The sequence below is a fragment of the Nyctereutes procyonoides genome, unplaced genomic scaffold, assembly GCF_905146905.1.
Source record: "Nyctereutes procyonoides isolate TBG_1078 unplaced genomic scaffold, NYPRO_anot_genome, whole genome shotgun sequence".
Lineage (NCBI taxonomy): Eukaryota > Metazoa > Chordata > Mammalia > Carnivora > Canidae > Nyctereutes > Nyctereutes procyonoides.
The window spans coordinates 14,410,012-14,425,000 of NW_026575133.1; positions in this window are offsets into that span (position 1 = coordinate 14,410,012).

Genomic DNA, 14,989 nt, shown 5'->3' on the forward strand with positions numbered 1-14,989 from the left:
TAAACATGGGGCCCTGAGTGGCTCAGTGGTTGAGTGTCTGCCTTTGGCTCAGGGCGTGATCCAAGGCTCCTGGGATCAAGTCCCACATCAGGTTCCTCACAGGAAGCCTGCTTCTCCCTCTGCCTGTGTCTCTGCTTCTCTCATAAATAAATAAATAAATAAATAAATAAATAAATAAATAAATAAATAAAATCTTAAAAAAAAAAATGGAAGAAGACCTCTAAAAACCCCCAAATAAGAAGAGCTGTGAGAAACTAGGTTTGTCAAGTAATAAGTGATATTAAAAAGAATCTATAATTAAAACTGGTACATGAAAAAAAACTGGTACATGAATAATAACAACTGGTAAATGAATAGACAGCCTATTAGACTAAGGAAGTTCAGGAATAGACCTAAGTCCATATGGAAATTTGGCATATGATAAAGATAATGTCTCAAATCACAGAAAAAAAAAGCCTGGTTCTCCTAAAAAGTGGTGTTGGGGCCACTGGTTGGCCATTTGGAGAAAGATAAAATTGGACCCGGGCTTCACACCTCATACACCAGAATAAACTCCAAATGGGTCAGAGGCCTCAGTGTAAAAAAGAAAGTCATACTGGTACTGGAAAAACAGGAGAATTTAAGAAGTAATCTTAGTAGGGGGGAGCTTTTTAAACTCTAACTCAAAATCCAAATGCAGCAAAAGAAGTTTGGCCAATTTCCCTGCATAAAAGTAAAGCAACATTAGCATGGCAAAAAAAAAAATGTAATAAGCAAAATCAAAAGAGAAATACTGAACGAGGTGGAAATATTCAACACCTCTATCAGAGATAAAGATCAAATTTCTCTAATACATGCAGAGGACTTAAAATTGAGGAGGAAGAAAACTCTCCAAGTATAAAAGTATAAAAGAAAGCAACATAGAAATGGACATAAGAGACAGTTTTGTTTTTTTTTTTAAGTCATGCAATAGTCTTTAAATACCTTTTGTGAAAGGGAAAATATGTGGTGGGGAATCACACACACAGAAAAGAAAAGGAGGGGCAGCCCGGGTGGCTCAGCAGTTTAGCGTCGCCTTCAGCCCACGGTGTGATCCTGGGGACATAGGATTGAGTTTCACAGTGGGCTCCCTGCATGGAGCCTGCTTCTCTCTCTGCCTGTCTGTGCTTCTCTCTGTGTGTGTGTCTCTCATGATTAAATAAATAAAAATCTTAAAAAAAAAAAAGAAAAGAAAAGGAGAGGATCAGTGAGGGAAAGAGAGAAGAAAGACAAGACAGAGGGGAGCAGATTATGCTCTTTCTTTACCAAAGAAATCATCTAGTAAGTGTAGAAAGGTTGATTCAATTAGAAAACCCTCATTTATAGCTGGCTGTGGCAAGGACCATCAGGGGGTGCCAGAGCCACCAGGTGAATGACTACGGGGAATGGGACACTTACATAGTCTCCAAGTAGCCAGCCAAAGATGACTGTAGCTACAAAGGAAATGAGACAGATCTACTTTAATCAAGGGAGATGACTTCCCATCACCAAGTAATGGAACAAACCGGCGGGATTGCCACCTTGTGTGAGAAGTGGAAATACTCAATACCACCCATGCGGTATTCTTGATAAAATATTTTAACCTGAACCTAGTAATGGGAAAATGATAAGACAAATTCAGAATATAGAATATAAATTCGGGGCAGCCGGGGTGGCTCAGTGGTTTAGTGCTGCCTTCAGCCCAGGGCCTGATCCTGGAGACCTGGGACTGAGTCCCACGTCGGGCTCCCTGCATGGTGTCTGCCTCTCTCTCTCTCTCTCTGTGTGTCTCTCATGAATAAATAAATAAAATTTTTAAAAATAGATATAGAATATAAATTCTGCAAAGCCTAGAGTCTTCAAAAATGTCAGTTATAAAGGACACACACACACAAAAGGAAAGAAAACGTGCGAACTACTATAGGATAAAGCAGACTAAGAAGAATAACAAATACAATGCATAAAATGTGTATCTTAAGCAAAAAAGCAAATATAGAAGACATTAGACAATTGGGAAAATTTACATATGAAAATAATACTATATTATATCAGTGTTAATTTTTTTTTTCAGTGTTAAATTTGTTGTGTGTCTTAATGATATTGTGGTTACAGAGAAAAACATCCTTGTTCTTTGGGAATACTTGGCATTTACGGATGAGCTCTTATGGTGACTACAACTTAAAAACTGGTGCTGTGATGATCTTCATGACACATCCTTAAAAACCTAAATCTGAGGGGCACCTGGGTGGCTCAGTCATTTAAGCATCTGCCTTTGGCTCAGGTCATGATCCCAGAGTCCTGGGATCAAGCCCTGAATGAGGCTCCCTGATCGCCAGGGAGCCTGCTTCTCCCTCTCCCTCTGTCTGCCGCTCCCCTTGCTTGTGCCCTCTCTCTCTCTGTCAAATAAATAAATAAAACCTAAAAAATAAAACAAAACAAAAAACTTAATCTGAATTTTTGACAGTAGGGAGGTTGTAGAGATGCTCAATTATCATAAAAATCATCCTTGATGAAATTGTTCTTAATGAACAGCCAGCAATGGAGAGGCTGTAAAGACTAGAATATGAGGAAAGAATGCCATCTTATGTATTTTATTTTATTTATTTTTTAAAAGATTTGTTAAAAAAAAAAAGATTTGTTTATTTATTTATTTATTTATTTATTTATTTATTTATTTGAGAGAGAGAGAGAGAGAGCACATGATGGGGGAGAGCCAGAGGGGAAGAGAGGAGCAGACTCTCCACTGAATGGGAAGCCCAATGCAGGCAGGCTCCATCTCATGATCCTGAGATCATGACTTGAGCGAAAATCAAAAATTGTCCACTCAACCAATTGAGCCACCTGGAGCCTCAATTTATTTTATTTTTTAAAGAATGTGGTCTTAGGGATCCCTGGGTGGCTCAGTGGTTTAGCGCCTGCCTGGCCCAGGGTGTGATCCTGGAGACCTGGGATCGAGTCCCACGTTGGGCTCCCTGCATGGAGCCTGCTTCTCCCTCTGCCTGTGTCTCTGCCTCTCTCTCTCTCTCTCTCTGTGTCTCTCATGAATAAATAAATAAAATCTTAAAAAAACAAACAAACAATGTGGTCTTATTATCTATGCTGTAGACTATGGGAGATTTCTTTTTTTTTTAAAGTGTATTTATTTATTTTAGAGAAAGAGTGCACACACATGCACGTAAGCCAGGCGAGACGCAGAGAGAGAGAGAATCCTCAAGCAGATTCCTCACTGAGCATGGAGCCCGGTGTGGGGCTCGATCCCCGGACCTTGAGATCATGACCTGAGTGGAAACCAAGAGCTGGCTGCTTTACAGACTGAGCTATCCAGGTGACACCCCCCCCCCTTTTTCTTTTTAACTTTTTAAAAGAAACTTTTAGAGGTATAACAGATGCAGAAAGAGACACAAATCATAAATGTATAGCTTGTGGAATTTCCATAATACACCATGAAACTACCATCCAGATAAGAAACAGAACAATCCAACAGCTCAGAAGCCTCTCCAGGGCTAAGATTTTTTTTTTTAAGATTTTATTTATTTATTCATGAGAGACAGAGAGACAGAGAGAGAGAGAGAGAGAGAGAGAGAAAGAGAGAGGCAGAGATACCGGCAGAGGGAGAAGCAGGCTCCACGCAAGGAGCCTGACGTGGGACTCGATCCCAGGTCTCCAGGATCATGCCCTGGGCTGAAGGCGGTGCTAAACTGCTAAGCCACCTGGGCTGCCCTAGGGCTAAGATTTAAAACAGCTTCAGGATCACCCACGATGCTTCCCCCCCACTCCCCATTTAGTTGGCATATTTAATTTTCTTCAGCAAATGTGTTTTGAATACCTTCCTCTGTATCAAACACCCTGAAATGCATGTTGCATTCCATATTCATTCTCAGGATGCACCTGTATATTAACATCCTTTTCTCTTTAAGAATAAGTATTTTTCAGGTTTTCACAGTTCAGCATTGACTCATTCTTGGCACCCTTAGATTTTCCACTAAGGGAATCACAGACTCTCTGATTTTCTTTCTTTCTTTCTTTCTTTCTTTCTTTCTTTCTTTCTTTCTTTCTTTCTCTTTCTTTCTTTCTTTCTTTCTTTCTTTCTTTCTTTCTTTCTTTCTCTTTCTTTCTTTTTTTATTTTTTTTAAACAATTTTTTTTAAATTTTTTAAATTTATTTACGATAGTCATACAGAGAGAGAGAGAGAGAGGGGCAGAGACACAGGCAGAGGGAGAAGCAGGCTCCATGCACCGGGAGCCCGACGTGGGATTCGATCCGGGGTCTCCAGGATCGCGCCCTGGGCCAAAGGCAGGCGCCAAACCGCTGCACCACCCAGGGATCCCTCTTTCTCTTTCTTTCTTTCTTTCTTTCTTTCTTTCTTTCTTTCTTTCTTTCTTTCTCTCTTCTTCTTTCTTCTTCTTCTTCTTCTTCTTCTTCTTCTTCTTCTTCTTCTTTCTTCCTCTTCTTCTTTTCTCCTTCCTTCCTTCCTTCCTCTCTTCCTTCCTCCCTTCCTTCCTTCCTTCCTTCTTCTTTCCCCTCTTTTATTCTGTCCCTTTTTCTCGTGTACACCCAACATGTGGCTTGAACTGACCACCCTAAGATCCAGAGTGGCATGCTCTTCTGACAGAGCCAACCAGGCACCCCCAGACTCTCTAATTTTCAACATGCATGCTTTAGGCGATGTTGATGCCATATCTGGCACCAGGGGTAAGCTTGTGCCGCTGGCTCAGCCAATGAGAGCATCATATTTTCTGGTCATAGAGGGATTCATGAATAGGAACATGACCCAGTCAGACCCAAAGAGATGTAATAAGGATTTTATTAGGATTGTTGGGTGAGGCAGATTCACATTTCTATTAGACTTGAATGGGGTGGATGGGGGTGGCATGGGGAGGCAGGTGTGGAAATGCCAAGAGCCATTTTGCCACTCCTGAAGGGTCACCCCAGCTTCAGAATTTCTTTTTTTTTTAATTTTTTTAAATTTATTTATGATAGTCACACACAGAAGAGAGAGAGAGAGAGAGAGAGAGACACACACACACACACACACACACACAGAGAGACAGAGACACAGGCAGAGGGAGAAGCAGGCTCCATGCACCGGGAGCCCGACGTGGGACTCGATCCCAGGTCTCCAGGATCGCGCCCTGGGCCAAAGGCAGGCGCTAAACCGCTGCGCCACCCAGGGATCCCCAATGGGTGTGGCTGAGATCTCTATTGAGACTTGATCACAGCCCACTTCTCTTTCTGCCCAACCATGCTTCTTTCTCTTCACTTCTACAAGTGTTGATGCCCAGAACATCACCACTTGCTATATCCCATCTCTGCCTCAGAGTCTGTTTCCTGGGGAACCTAACTTTGGCAGACTTGGTGCTAAACATTTACATAAGTTATTCATTCCACAGGAATTCTGAAGACCTGTGTCATACACACTGCATTGTGTCATACACACCTCATTGTGACTCTCACAACAATATATGAACCTATAAGCCTCAGTGTGAGGAAATTGAAACACGTGGTGCTTGGGTAACTCATCCAGGCTCACACCACTAGTAACATAGAAAGTTAGGATTTGAACTCAGGTCTGTGTGATTCTTTTTTTTTTTTTTTAAGATTTTATTTATTTATTCATGAGAGGCACAGAGAGAGAGGCAGAGACACAAGCAGAGGGAGAAGCAGGCTCCGTGCAGGGAGCCCGATGCAGGACCTGATCCCAGGACTTCAGGATCACACCCTGGGCTGAAGGCAGGCGCTAAATTGCTGAGCCACCCAGGTGTCCCTCTGCCTCCTATTATCACTTGGTCCAAACATCTTGCCTTCCTTGGTAGCCCTGGAATTGGAATTGAGCTCAGCCCTCAGAGGCTCCTCTGGCTGTGCATGCCTTCATCTGGTTTTCTGGGCTCTCAGATCCAGGGAACAAAAGTCCTCAGCTCCCTCCTTCCCCCCAGTCCCGGTGCTCCCTGTATTACTTTACTCTGGTTGCTGTAACAAAGCACCACCAACTAGGTGGCTTAAAACAACAGAAATTTGTTCCCACACTTCTGGAGGCCAGAAGTCAGAAATCCACGTGTGGGCAGGGCCATCTGAGATGCAGGGTGGAACCCTTGTTAGCTTCTGGGACTGGCTGCCAGTGCTCAGGGCTCCTGGACTTGCAGCTGCTGTCATGTTATCACACGGCCTCTCCTCCCTGTGTAATCTATGTCTAAATTGCCATCTTCTTGAGAGACACCAGGCATGTAGGATTAGGGCCCACCTAATGACTGTATCTTAACTTGATTATATCTGCATAAGCTGTATTTCCAAAGTCACATTTATAGATGCTAGGGTTTAGGGCTTTGACAGATCATTTTGGGGAACACAATTCAACCCATAACACTTCCTTAGATATTTTAGGCACATGTATTTACTCTTCCCTGGGAAGAGGGGAGCAGAGTGAAGCAGACATGTGTTGAAAACTCTATCTTTCCCCAATCCTAACAGGTCTTCTTTGGGATTCTTTCTTTCTTAAAGATTTTATTTCTTTATTTGACAGAGAGAGAGCATAAGCAGGGGGAGCAGCAGTAGAAGAGGGAGAAGCAGGCCCGCCGCTGAGCAGGGCTCGATCCCAGGACCCTGAGATCATGACTAGAGCCAAAGGCAGATGCTTAACCGACTGAGCCCCCCCAGGTGCCCCTTTGGGATTCTTTAAATAATCAGAAGTCAAGTTCCTCAGGGAGATGTTCCAAAGAGCAGGTAAGCCCCCAGCAATCCCCCATCCCCAATGAATCCCCCACCTCCAAAGACCAAACCCAACCATAACTCTCACCTTTTGCACTTTCTTGGGTGCTCTCTTCTCGCTGGATTTGAATTTTCTGACCTGCCTGCTCTAGTGTGACCAAGCAGGTCATCATACAGCCACTTGTACTAAGGGGTGACTCTGGGTAAGCCTGGTACTCAACCGCACAGTGATAGGAATATAACATTTGTTATCCTCATTTCATGGCTGAGGAAAAGTTAGAGTGGAGAACTTAATGGAGAAAGCCCAATGTTCTGTCCCAAGGCTGGCAAAGGGAGTCTCTTACCAAGTGTGTTCTTCTGACCATACTTCCTCTCCCTTACCTTTCAGATGATTCCTACAAGTCTATCCTTTCACCATGGGCTTTTATACAGAATGTGATTTTTTTTTAATATTTATTTATTTATTTATTTATTTATTTATTTATTTATTTATTTATTTATGATAGTCACAGAGAGAGAGAGAGAGAGAGAGAGAGAGAGAGAGAGAGAGGAGGCAGAGACACAGGCAGAGGGAGAAGCAGGCTCCATGCACCGGGAGCCCGACGTGGGATTCGATCCCGGGTCTCCAGGATCGCGCCCTGGGCCAAAGACAGGCGCCAAACCGCTGCGCCACCCAGGGATCCCCAGAATGTGATTGACGTCCTGACTCGGAGCATCTTCCCCTTTCAAGAGAAGACCGTATTAAGGTCTCTGATCCCCAATGTAATCATTATATTACAAACAGCCAACACACCATCATATTACACCTGGGGGGGGCTCAGTGGTTTAAGGGTCTGACTCTTTTTTTTTTTTTTTAAGATTTTATTTATTTATTCACGAGAGACACACAGAATGGGAGAGAGAGAGAGAGGCAGAGACACAGACAGAGGGAGAAACAGGCTCCATGCAGGGAGCCCGACGTGGGACTCGATCCCGGGACTCCAGGATCACGGCCTGGGCTGAAGGCGGCACTAAACCGCTGAGCCACCCAGGCTGCCCTGACTCTCAGTTTTGACTCAGGTCATGAGATCTAGTCCCCACCCCACCAGGTCCATCCTACTGAGTGTGCAGTCTGCTTAAAAAATTCTCTCCCTCTGCCCTTCCTCCCACCCGTGCATGAGCTCTCTGTCTCTCTAAAATAAATAAATATATCTTTTTAAAAAATCCTATTAATGGGGCACCTGGGTGGCTCAGTGGCTGAGCGTCTGCCTTTGGCTCAGGTTATGATCCCAGGGTTCTGGGATCTAACCTTGCATTGGGCGCCCCACAGAGAACCTGCTTCTCCTTCTGCCTATGTCTCAGCCTGTCTCTCATGAATTTAAAAAAAAAAAAAAATCTTAGGGCAGCCCAGGAGGCTCAGTGGTTTAGCGCCGCCTTCGGCCCAGGGTGTGATCCTGGAGACCCAGGATAGAGTCCCATGTCAGGCTTCCCTTCCTGGAGCCTGCTTTTCCCTCTGCCTATATCTCTGCCCCCCCCCCCCATGTCTCTCATGAATAAATAAAATCTTAAAAAAAAATCTTTTAAAAAATCCTATTAAAAAAACAGCCAACAACAGCTTGCTGAACCTCATTCATGTGCCACACGACACTGGCTTACATGTTTTACATTCAAAAAAATTCAGTTTTATTGATGTACAATGACATATAAATTTGTAAGACATTTAAAGTGTACATCATGGTGATTTGATGTACTTAGACATTGTGAAAGGGTTCTGCTATCTGGTTATAATTACCACATCCATCGGTTCACGTATTGATTTTTGAGTTATCAACTATTGTCACCATGTTTTGCATTAGATCACTAGACCTGTTCATCATTTTTTTTATTTTTTGTTTTTTTTTTTTCATCATTTTTTTTAATGTAAACTCTATGCCCTTCGTGGGGCTGGAACTCGTGATCACAAGATCAAGCCTTGCATGCTCTACCCAATGAGCCAGCCTGGAGTTCCAAGACCGATTCATCTTATAGCTGAAAGTGTAAACCCTTTTACCAACCTCCTCAGTCCTTTGTATGTATGTGTGTATGTATGTATGTATGTACTTATTTATTTATTTATTCCTGAGAGACACAGAGAGAAGCAGAGACATAGACAGAGGGAGAAGCAGGCTCCATGCAGGGAGCCCGATGTGGGACTTGATCCTGGGACTACAGGATCACACCCTGAGCCAAAGACAGATGCTTAACCGCTGAGCCACCCAGGCGTCCCAGTGCTTTATATTTAATCTACAGTCATCTTAGCATGTAGGCACTATTACTCCCATTTTTCAGATGGAAACACTGAGGCCCAAGAGGTAAAGTAACTTGCCTAAAGTCATGCAGCTAACAGATCATGGGTCCGGGTTTCTAATCCAGCTCTTCTGACTCCAGAGTCTCTGCTGAGAGGGGCTAGGCAAGGTCTCCCGCATGGGGTAGCCCTGGGATGGCCAAAGGTGCCACATCAGGGAGTGGCACCAGTCCATGAGCTCCAGGCCAGCTGCATGGGTGCCCACTCAGTGAGGTCAGCACATCACAGGCTCTCACTGTTCCTGGCGTCACACTGGCATGCAAAGGCCTCCAGTATTGCCTTCCATAATGGTCACCTGATCCCTGAGCTGGTGGGCAAACAGCCTGAGATGTTTATTCCCTGATGACCAACTGGTCTGACAGACAGACAGCCCTGGTGATAAGAGAAGACAGAGGAGATGATTGGGGGAAGGGCTCGATAAAGGAATCCCCTGACTCTGAGAAGTGCTGTTTCTCTTGGCTGGGGCCCGGAGTCACACTACCGGCCTCTGAATGACAGTGACATTCCCCAGGGATTAAGCATGCTGTGTAGAACCTGGGTCTCCACAGGGGGTGCCGAGCCCAAGGAACTTAAATCATGCAATTAGCCACCAGCTAACATTTCTCCCACATTGATTTCATACCGCCATCATTTCCCATCCTTCCTCCAAAAAAATTCAGCTGCAGCTTGTTTTATAACCCCTCTTATTGTTTCTGCTACTTGCTTTCTCTTGGAAATAGCAAAGGAGATAAAGCCATTCTCTGGATCCTTCAAAGCATAGTTCAAAATCCTTTTCCAGGAAGCTATGCTCAGGTAACCCTACCCTGCTCTGAGCCCCCTCGATCCTGAACGATTGTTGGTTTCTTGCCGGGTGCTGAACAAGTGGTGGAAGGACAGAGCTGCAGCCACCTGGACTTGGGGCAGTGATGCTTTTAGGGGAGGCAAAGATGCTGATGTCACTCCTGGTTTGGGATAACTGATTTTCTGTTTAGGGATGATAGATAGGTACACCTTGTGGTCCAGAACCTGGATTTTCTGACTCCCAGTCACAGATTATAACGTAACACCTGTGCAGCGCGTTAGAGGAAGGGGGGCCTAGATGATAAATCCACCACCAGCGAGTTGGAGGCTAAGCCTTTCCTCACAGCCAATGAGGGACCTTCTCCGTGAGTTGTTAGGCAGAAAAGAACCTCCTGGGTCATGTCCTCACTTTTCCTCAGCTAAAGTTCCCTGACTGTCTCCTTCAAATTCAAATGTGAATCCAGTTCCATGAGTAACCATATTATTTTTAAACAGCATCCTTCAGCCACTGCCTCTCCTGGGCTTTCAGAGAGGTAATCCTTCGTGAAGCCAGCACAGGGTTTTATTTTATGATTGTTTGAAAACATGCACGGGGATTCCAAGGAATTCAAGTAAAAGATTATGCTAAAGCTCTGAGAGAAGTGCCAGCATATAGATAAAGTTCACCTCCGGGGGATGGAAGGGAGAAGTCAGGTCCTGTGGAGAGACGGGAAACCGAAGAGAGAGAGAGAGAGATTGGAGACGGGTATTGGAGATATTCAGCCAGGACTTAGCAGAGGAGCATCTGATCTCAAGAGCCCATTACACCAAGAAGCACCCATGCCTCCATGTGGAGTCGTTAAAAGCTTGATTCCAGTGTTAGATCTGCAGCATCTCTACTTAATAGCTGGCCAGGAGGCTGAACCTCTTTGAGCCTTAGTTTTCTTATCTGTAAAATGGGCATAAAACTAACCACCTGGTAAGGAAGGTGACTGTAAGGATTAAATGAGAAATAGCATGGGCTTATTATGACAGCCCTGGCACTGAGTAATACTTAAACAGCAACTGTGATCATTAACCCCCAGATAATAGTTAATGCTATGACTAATGTTGATAGGTTGATTCATATTTATCCATAATTGTCAAACTAGTAAATTGTAACTGTAGCAACAGGACTTCTGGTAACTTAATAATTATTCAACTCTCTCTGCCGGGTCCTGAGGATATCAAAAGGCAACTCTGGACCATACATTGTCCAGAGTGTCTCTTCTTCATTCTTCCAGATGAATCTTTGCTTTAAAAATAAATATCCTATTAATATGCTATGTGTTGTTAAGAATTACCAGTTGAAGGGACACCTGGATGGCTCAGCAGCTGAGCGTTTGCTTTCAGCTTAGGGTGTGATCCTGGAATCCCGGGATGGAGTCCCACATTGGACTCCCCTCCGGAAGACTGCTTCTCCCTTTCCTTCTCCCTCTGCCCATGTCTCTGCGTCTCTCTGTGTCTCTCATGAATAAATAAATAAAATCTTTAAAAAAAAGGAATTATTAGTTGAAATAAATAATTAGGTTTTGTTGTTAGTTAATAAAAATAGCCCATGTTCATGGTAAAAAAAAAAGTCAAACAGTACATATATTAAAAAAATAAAAAATAAAAAAACAATACATATGCTTCAATAAAATTTTATTTCAAATATTCAAGCAATATAAAAAAATCACATAAGGATAAAGTTCCTTCTCCATCCCAATTTCCAGAGGTTATTACTACTAGTAATGAATTTCTTGTATAATTTTCTAGAAATATTTTATGATCTTTGATTTTATATACATTGAATTCTAATGTTGTGGAACTTATATTTTCTCCTTAGTAACACATCTTGGAAATTTCTCCCTTGCAGTCCATATAGATTTGCCCCTTGTTTTTTAAGATCTACCTTGTATTCCCTTGTGCGTAGGGGCCACTCTTGATGTAGTCAGTCCCCCACTGCCGGGCACGATGGTTGTTTCTAGTTTTTGCTATTATGAACAATGCTGCAAGAGACTCCCTTGTACGTGGGGCTTTGGTTGTTCCTACACGTCAGTTTGCTTTATGCAGTTTTTATTTCTATTTTATTATTATTTTTTTAGAGAGAGAAAGGTGGGCAAGGGGTAGAGGGAGAGAGAGAGAATCTTAAGCAGGCTCCAAGCCCAGTGCAGAGCCTGACACAGGGCTTGATCTTAATAACCCTGAGATCATGACCTGAGCTGAAATTAAGGGTTGGATATTTAACTGACTGAGACATCCTGTGCAACTTAGTGGACATACCAATTTATTTCCAAAGAGGTTGTAGCAACCAACATTTTCACCCAGAGTATATAAGAATGTCTGTGTTCTGCAGATTCACCAGCTCTGGTGAATCTTACTATCAACAGTAAGTAAACTGTTATTAAAAAATAAGAGTAAGGGATCCCTGGGTGGCGCAGCGGTTTGGCGCCTGCCTTTGGCCCAGGGCGCGATCCTGGAGACCCGGGATCGAATCCCATGTCGGGCTCCCGGTGCATGGAGCCTGCTTCTCCCTCTGCCTGTGTCTCTGCCTCTCTCTCTCTGTGTGTGACTATCATAAATAAAAAAAAATGAGAGTAATAATATACATATGTGGAATAGCAGTACATATTAAGTGATCTTATCTGCAGAGATGAATGTTCACAATCACTACTGAAAAGTGAGCTAGTTCCCCTTTAAAGAGAGGACAGGGAGGTTGCAGGAAGTTGGACCAGGGTCCGAAGCTTATGTCCAGTTTTTTTATTAGCCCAGTGACCTTGGACGCAAGTTCATCAAGCTTCTCTGTCTACAAAATTGTGATATTCAATGAAATAAAGCATGAAAACCTCCTACAACTAGTGTCTGGAGCCCAGTAGATACCGATTAAAGTTGGGAAGCAAACCAGAGTGCTGAAGCCCCTTGGCAAGTTTGAGAATGACCAGATTTGTAACAGAGACCTGGGTTCCATTTCTCCCTCTCCTTCCTACTACCTTGCCAAGCTGCCTAATTTCTCCGAATTTTCTTGCTAGTAAGATGTCAGTTTGGATCTCTCCTATTAATTTGCTGATCTGAAGAAATGCGAGTGGCAGAGTGAAGTCATAGTGCAGGTGGCCTTTTACACTGACTGGAAGACGCAGGCAGCATCCCAGCAAAAGAGCACAAGTGGAGTCTCAGCTCCCTGTCTGTCGCTGAGGCAGTGGAGAGAGGTTTGGGACCAGATCCACCTAACTGCAGTCCTGCCTCTGCTCCTTAAAAGCCAGGTGACCTGGGGCAGGTTCTTGCAGGCTCCTGAGCCTCAGTTTTCTCAATTCTAAAATGTGGATAACAGTAACTATCCCGTGGATTACTGTGAGTATGAAGTAAGAATCTATGAAAGCACTTAGCAGCTGACCCCTGTTAAATGTTCAATATATTCACAGACAGGAAAAAGTCTCAGTGTCTGATCCTAGCTTACTGGTAGGTTAGGAGGGACGGAGGGGATGCTTCCGCAGAGTGGAACAAAGAGAAATGTTAGCAGCCCTCACCTCCCAGTCATACTCCCCATTCGTCAAGGTGACTCACACAGCCTTTTTCTCACTTTGGTAACTGTGAAGCACACCCTGGCGTGGAGGGGGTGTTGAGGGGCAGGGCAGACCAAAGACTGCTAAAGTTTCTTAAATGGCTGTAACCCAAGCTTGGGGATGTCTCTCATTCTTCCTGGCAAGAAGCAAGCAGACATAAGTTAAAAAATGTTTTTCATTGGAACTACTAAATACACTTAAATGTTTCATTTGCAAAGTGCAAATGCTCATCCGTTGTTATTCTCGGCAATATTTTGTGAGGATTCGAGGTAGAACGTGAACAAGGTTTGGGTTTTCGCTAACAGTGTTTCCTTCTCAGTTTGCATCTGCTTCAATTCAAATTTCAGTATTACATAACACATATATTGCAAATATTAAGCTCCAAATGGGATTTCTGAAAAACATCTTGTGAACTATTAATTACAATTTTATTTTGAAAATTTCAAATTTACAGGAAGGATGCAAATAAAAACCCAATGGATACTTAGATATATCCACTGTTATTGTCATGTGTGCTAATACATTATTTTTGAGATGTAGAGCTGCATTCATATAATATGGTCTCTTGCTCTCTCTCTCTTTTGCCAGTAAGAGAGTTATAGGGTTGGATATCCCTATATCAATAGTGTGACTCCTAGACGATCAGCTTCCTGAAGTTTGAGATTTATTTTTCTATTTCACTATAAGGTTGGAACATAAAGGACCATGTTTGTAATGACTGTTGGATTGATACTTCCTGCACCAAATATGCAAGATACATGAGGGCTAAGCCTGTCAGTGACTGTGCAAGCCAGGTCTCATCACTTCAAATTTACCTATTTGGTAACTGACACTCAGATGTTGAGTCACTCCACCTGTAAACACAGGTTTGTCTTTTTGATTACACAGAGGGGGATTCTCAGAGGGACATTTTATTTATTTATGAGAGAGAGAGAGAGAGAGAGAGAGAGAGAGAGAGAGAGAGAGGCAGAGACACAGGCAGAGGGAGAAGCAGGCTCCATGCAGGAAGCCTGATGTGGGACTCAATCCCAGGACTCCAGGATCAGCCCTGGGTCAAAGGCAGGAGCTAAGCCGCTGAGCCACCCAGGGATCCCCTCAGAGGGACATTTTAATGCAAACATATAGAAAGTTTTAACTTTAGTTTCTGATATAGTTACAATGTTAATTTCAGGTAATTCCTTCCACTGAGGTCTGGGGGGTGGGGTTTGTTGGTGTAGGAGTGGGCGGCGGAAGATGGAGTTTTACAAAACTATAGTCAGGGGATCCCTGGGTGGCGCAGCGGTTTGGCGCCTGCCTTTGGCCCAGGGTGCGATCCTGGAGACCCTGGATCGAATCCCACGTCGGGCTCCCGGTGCATGGAGCCTGCTTCTCCCTCTGCCTGTGTCTCTGCCTCTCTCTCTGTGTGTGTGACTATCATACAAAAAAACTATAGTCAGGACTTTATTATTATTTTTTAAAGATTTTATTTATTTATTCATGAGAGACACAGATTGAGAGAGAGAAAGAGGCAGAGACACAGGCAGAGGAAGAAGCAGGCTCCATGCAGAGAGCCTGATGTGGGACTCGATCCCCGGTCTCCAGGATCGCACCCTGGGCTGAAGGCGGGCACTAAACCGCTGGGCCACCC